The sequence below is a fragment of the Rhinopithecus bieti genome, unplaced genomic scaffold (assembly GCF_001698545.2).
Source record: "Rhinopithecus bieti isolate Rb0 unplaced genomic scaffold, ASM169854v2 scaffold_2572, whole genome shotgun sequence".
Lineage (NCBI taxonomy): Eukaryota > Metazoa > Chordata > Mammalia > Primates > Cercopithecidae > Rhinopithecus > Rhinopithecus bieti.
Window position 1 is genome coordinate 2,765,788 of NW_016804595.1, and position 6,277 is coordinate 2,772,064.

At 36.2% G+C, this 6,277-nt stretch overlaps 1 protein-coding gene across 2 annotated transcripts in view; it reads right to left on the reverse strand.

Annotated features, from left to right (window-relative positions):
• Window positions 1-6,277, reverse strand: part of CAAP1 (caspase activity and apoptosis inhibitor 1) — a 56,935-nt gene that overhangs the window by 2,088 nt on the left and 48,570 nt on the right. The gene's annotated exons all lie outside the window — the stretch shown is intronic.

Sequence of the window (6,277 nt, forward strand, 5' to 3'; positions counted from 1 at the left end):
CACATTCCATAATCCCCATGCCACCCTCTTTTCCCAGCTCCTCAATCTTCAAAGCAGATCTAATGCAATGTGAATTCAAATGTATTTTTCATTCTAATTTAAAACATGGGAACACTAAGAAATGTATTCCATCATATGGAGTGCCCATGATCTCTTTTCCTAATTAAAATGTCATAACATTTTATATCACAGTAAAGCTTCTGCACTACAAAATGAAAGCTGACACTGGAAATCCTCTGGATAGAATATGGCTTATTATTCAAGTAGTAAAATTTCATTCTAGAAGGTGTTTAAAATACTTTGCTTTATAAACTACAAAAAAGAAAAAGTATCATCAGCAAGCAGTACAACATGTGCACTGCAACTAACCCAATCTTTTCATATGCTTTTTCAAACACTGTGTTCCAAATCAATAAATTAAAGAATGCCTAAGGCCATTTTCCAAGGTAAAATGTTTTAATGATGAGGATTTTAATTAACAAAGTTAGTACACCATAATTTTTAAAAATGCATTTGTTATAAAACTTCTATAACAGATTATGGCTCTTCACCACCTTGTTCTTGGCATTGAACAATACTCAATTCCAGGCATCATTTGCAACTTTGAGTACTCACTTATATCCCCAATTAATTTATCTTTTAAATATTGAATTTTTTTTTTTTAAAGTCATGATCCCCAAAATGTTAGCTCTCCCTACTACAAGAAAGCTTTGATAGTGCTTTCCTTACAGTAGGGAAAGCTTCTTTACAAAACATAGATTGACAGATGGTAAATTCTGGTAACAGACTGTACAGGAAGGACATAAACAATTATACTCCATTGGTTTTATAATAGATGATTTACTGACCTTCAGTAATCCTCCTACATGCTTATAATTCAAAAACCACCCCTATTCCAAAATTAAAGTGGAAAATAAAACAAAAAATCATTTTTGTGTCCATAAATAGAACTTGCAAAAAAAGATCATTTTATTTGATGGCAAAGAACATTTTATATATGTCCACAAAGCAACAAATATTTCCAAATAGAAAAAAAAAAAAAAACTACAGAAAATTGAATATAACCTTTTAAGAAGCAATATTTTATATAAGTATTCTAACTTGAGACTAAAACAGATTTAAGAAAATAAGGCCGGTTGTGGTGGCTCATGCTTGTAAATCCCAGCACTTTGGGAGGCCGAGGTGGGCAGATCACCTGAGGTTGGGAGTTTGAGACAATCCTGACCAACATGGAGAAACCCCGTCTCTACTAAAAATACAAAATCAGCCGGGTGCAGTGGCGCATGCCTGTAATCCCAGCTACTCGGGAGGTTGAGGCAGGAGAATCACTTGAACTCAGAAGGTGGAAGTTGTGGTGAGCCAAGATCGTGCCATTGCACTACAGCCCAGGCAACAAGGGTGAAACTTTGTCTCAAAAAAAAAAAAAAAAAAAAAAAGAAAAGAAAAGAAGTGCTAAGTTGTTCACAGTCTCAAAAAATTAATTTTAGTGTCTACCAGGCTTTACCTAAAATTTAGAGTGTGTAGTCAGATTCTGAATAAGAAACTATAGGCTGTATAAAATACTTTAAAAGACAAATTTTGAAAATGTGACTTGTTTTCAGACTAGTGGTTGTTGCGAGATAATGAATGAAGAGCTGAGTAATACAATAAGGGGGTGGAGAAGAAGTAAACTGGTAGTTGATTCAGAGGCTTGATCAGACTCAGGTTCAATTTTCTGGTAAGAATATTTAGAAGTGACATTGTATACTTCCAGTACATAATATATAATTGCTTTTCTTTTTGTGATCATGTCAGTATCCACTGGGATTGGGTATTGTCTATAGTGGCTGATGAGAATACTCTTGATTCCCTAAACCTAACCATTGTAATGCTTTTGTTTGTAATCTAGTTTTCTTCCTGTGGAAACTTTCAGGAATTTCTTTTTATCCTTGAATTCTATTTTACAGGATGTGTCTTAGGTTTGATGTTCTACACTTGGCAAGCCCTTTCAGGGTGAAGGCCTTCTTCACCTTCTATCAGATTTTATCCAGATTATTTCTTTATTTTCCCTTTCCACTGTCTACTTTCTTGCTTTCTGATTTACTCTGTCACTTTATCAAGTCCCTGCTCAAATGGTACCTTATCAGATCACGGTGATCACTCGCTGTGAAAGTGTCATTCTACTACTATCTTCTTATCTTGTTTTATTTTTTCTTCATTGCACCTGACATTTTTATGTATTTTTACTCTCTCTACTACTCCAATGTAGGGCAGAGATTTTTGTTGTTCACTGCTGTTTCCTTGGTGCTTAAAACAGTGTCTTGTACACAGTAGGTGCTCAGTAATATTTGTTGAATTATAGTCAGTTCATGTTGGACTTCATGAGTTGTTCATCTCTTAACTTTTATTGCACATTTAAAAATATTTTTTCCTGGATTTTGAGATATTTCCTTAACATTATCTCCCAGCAAATGCTGAATATTTGCTTTTTCGGTCACCCAGGTTGGAAGGCAGTGGCGCAATCTCTGCTCACTGCAACCTCCACCTCCAGGGTTCAAGCGATTCTCCTGCCTCAGCCTCCTGAGTAGCTGGGATTACAGGTGCGCGCCACCACACTTGGTTACTTTTTGTATTTTTAATAGAGACAGGATTTCCCCATGTTGGTCAGGCTGGTCTCGAACTCCCGACCTCGTGATCCACCCGCCTTGGCCTCCCAAAGTGCTGGCATTACAGGTGTGAGCCACCATGCCTGGCCGATATCTGTATTTTTAAATTCTAACAATTCTTGGTCTCTGGCTTGTTTTCATTGCACCCTGTTTTATGGCTGTAGTGTCCACATTAGTCTCTCTAATAAGGATATTAAATGGACTGTCTTCTTCCCCTTTCTTCAAAAGATTATCTTCTGATCCCTGGATTTTATTTCTTTTGTTTATCTTGGTCCTTCATTTGTTTTAGCTATGTTTTTCTGGTAGCTGGTTTGGTTTTTTTCAGCAGTTGCTTATTTCTCTAACAGATCTTTTTTTTTTTGATGTAAAGTGGATGAGGGGTAGGCCTCTCAGAGTAGAGTGCTTGGATGCAGGGAAAGGAGGACGAGTTCAGTTGGCTTAATTATTCAAAATGAATTTAATTTTAATTGCCATGTTGTTTGTTCCACAGCCAATTCTTTCTCGCTTCCAAGACTCTCTAAGAAAGAGTTACACTTATCGGCCAGGCCCGGTGGCTCACGTCTGTAATCCCAGCACTTTGGGAGGCCGAGGCGGGTGGATCACGAGGTCAGGAGTTCAAGACTCGCCTGGCCAAGATCGTGAAACCCCATCTCTACTAAAAATACAAAAATTAGCAGAGCGTGCTGGCAGGTGACTGTAATCCCAGCTACTCAGGAGGCTGAGGCAGAGATTGCAGTGAGACAAGATTGTGCCACTGCACTCCAGCCTGGGTGACAGAGCGAGACGCTGTCTCAAAAAAAAAAAAAAAAAGAGTTACACTTATCTATGGTTGGTCTTTGGCTGTGATTTTCCTTTCTTTTGTCACTTTATCCTGTCTTACTTACATTTTCGTGAAAACCATAACATTTCTTGTCTTTACATTATATCTTTTCTTGTTATACTATAAAATTCATTTTTTCTTTTAATGCTTTTTACGAGTTCATTCTTCTAGAAAGTTTTTTTAGGAGAAATACATGTTGCAAAATGGGAAAATTAATTTTTCTTCTTTTTTTTTTGAGACAGAGGTTTGCTCCTATTGCCCAGGCTGGAGCGCAATGGCACAATTTCGGCTCACCACAACTTCTACCTTCCAGGTTCAAGCAATTCTCTTGCCTCAGCCTCCTGAGTAGCTGGGATTACAGGCATGCACCACCACGCTTGGCTAATTTTCTATTTTTAGTAGAGACAGGGTTTCTCCATGTTGGTCAGACTGGTCTCAAACTCCCGACCTCAGGTGATCTGCCCTCCTCGGCCTCCCAAAGTGCTATAATTACAGGAGTGAGCCACTGCGCCTGGCCAATTTTTCTTCTTCTTTTACTCCCCTTCCCAGAAGTAATCACTGTTAATAATTTAGAATACTTATTTTAACAAAAACATAATTATCACTCTTTGTCTTACTTTTTTGACTTAACAATATAACTTGGTCATGTTTTTTTCACCTTAGCAATGTACTAGTTTTTTATAGACAGATAAAATCTTCATTTTACTAGTAAGTAAAAAGTAATTATTTTGTTTTAATTTACATTTATCTGATTAGAAATTAGGTTGAGCATTCTTTTCCACATGTGTATTGCCTTCTGTATTTCCAGTTTTGTGAAATATCTGACTTGTTTCTACCCTTTGCCCATGCTTTTGTTTCTTAACAATACCTAGATTCTATATATTCTTATATTTGCCCTTTTTAAAAACAAATTTGCTATTTTTTTGTAGTTTTCCTGTCTTATAAGTTTATTTGTGGCATTTTTTTCTCAGAAATATTAACATTTAGCTAAATCTGTTGATTTTTTTTCCTTTGTTTATTCCCCATTTTGTGGTTTACTTTGGAAGGACTGCTGTTAGTTCTGTCATCAGTTAATTTACAACTTATGTTATTATTTTAAATATCTCTCTTCCGTCTATTATTTTAAATATATCTCATTCCGGTAGGGATGGGAAGTAGATACGTATGTTCAATTTGCTGTCTTTAGCAGAAATTCATACCAGTATCTAAATAATCCATGTTCTACAGTTTGTCTTGGCTTAATTTAATAATTCACTATCAAGAGGTTTCACAAGCATATCACTCAAAACACTAGATATACTTTCACCTTATGCATAAGAACTGTTTCTGATAAGCTGAATTATTATCAACTAGAATATTCGTAAGTCCTATCAAGGTTTAAATACGTTAGCATAATTTAAAAGTTCCCTTTATTTTTATACCTCAAAATGTTTGTGATGTGATTAATAGTTCTTATACGTGGCCAGGCGCAGTGGCTCACGCCTGTAATCCCAGCACTTTGGGAGGCTGAGATGGGCGGATCACGAGGTCAGGAGATTGAGACCATTCTGGCTAATACAGTGAAACCCCATCTCTACTAACAAATACAAAAAAGATTAGCTGGGAGTGGTGGTGGGCGCCTGTAGTACCAGCTACTTGGGAGGCTGAGGCAGGAGAATGGCGTAAACCCAGGAGGTGGAGCTTGCAGGGAGCCAAGATTGCGCCACTGCACTCCAGCCTGGGTGATAGAGTGAGACTCTGTCTCAAAAAAAAAAAAAAAAAAAACCCAAAAAATCTCTTATATGTTTGTTTACTTTCATTGGACATTCTATTTAAAACTTTTATTTTAACAGAAAGCAAACCTATGCCACACAGTATTTTCTTTTATCTAATTTAGAGAATCCCACAGCTCTCACACATTGAGGTTTGTCATAGATGATAATAAAAACAGTGGTACTACATTTTAGTTTTTTATATTATGTGGCACACTCCTTTTTATTTACATTAGGAGTCTATTACTTTTAGAGTGATTGGGTCTTACATTGTTTATTTTTTCTCCTTGCTAATAAAATGTTTACAGAATGTTGGCTGTTCTATTTAGCTGCCAAATATGTTGCCTTTATGGTTTTATCCCATATTCACAACTATGCCTCACTGAATAACATAAACATATATTCCTCTGAAAAATTATTCCATTTATTTACGTGTCAGCGATGAATCTGAGTAGTGATTGATTCATTTTGCTGTCTAGACATGAAGTTTAGATGGATTAGTTTATTTTAAAAATCTTTAGTACGTTGGTGCAGAGTTTGAGATATGAATCAAGTTGGTAGGACTGAAGTTAGCAGGAAACAAAAGAGAAACAGTGAAAGTATACAGGCTAGATGACAGTGTAATACAACAAAAGTACATTGGTGAGTAGCTAGCCAGAGGGTCAACCATAAGGGACTGAATGCATGATAAGGCCCTTTTTTCCCTGAGAAATCTTTTACGTCTTTGTCTTCCTATAACTATTGCCCAGCCAAGCTCTTAAACTACTTTACTCCTTTCTCATAAGCTATTTGCTCCATTTCTTCATTTGTACTGTTTTTCTCTCAAGCACCCTAAATGGTATGTGGTATTTCATGGGTTACCCATCTTAGTGAAGGAGCACAGTCAATGTAAGGAATGTATCATATCTTCTTGTTTCTTTGTGTATTGTTTAAAGTTAACTTTAGTTCTTTTGCTGCTCTATAACATCAGTAACTTAGATCTAAGTTTTACTTGCTCTCTTTCCTGTGCCACTTTGATTATGTCTCTAGTTAATAGTATGAATTTTTATTCTTGTTTTTTT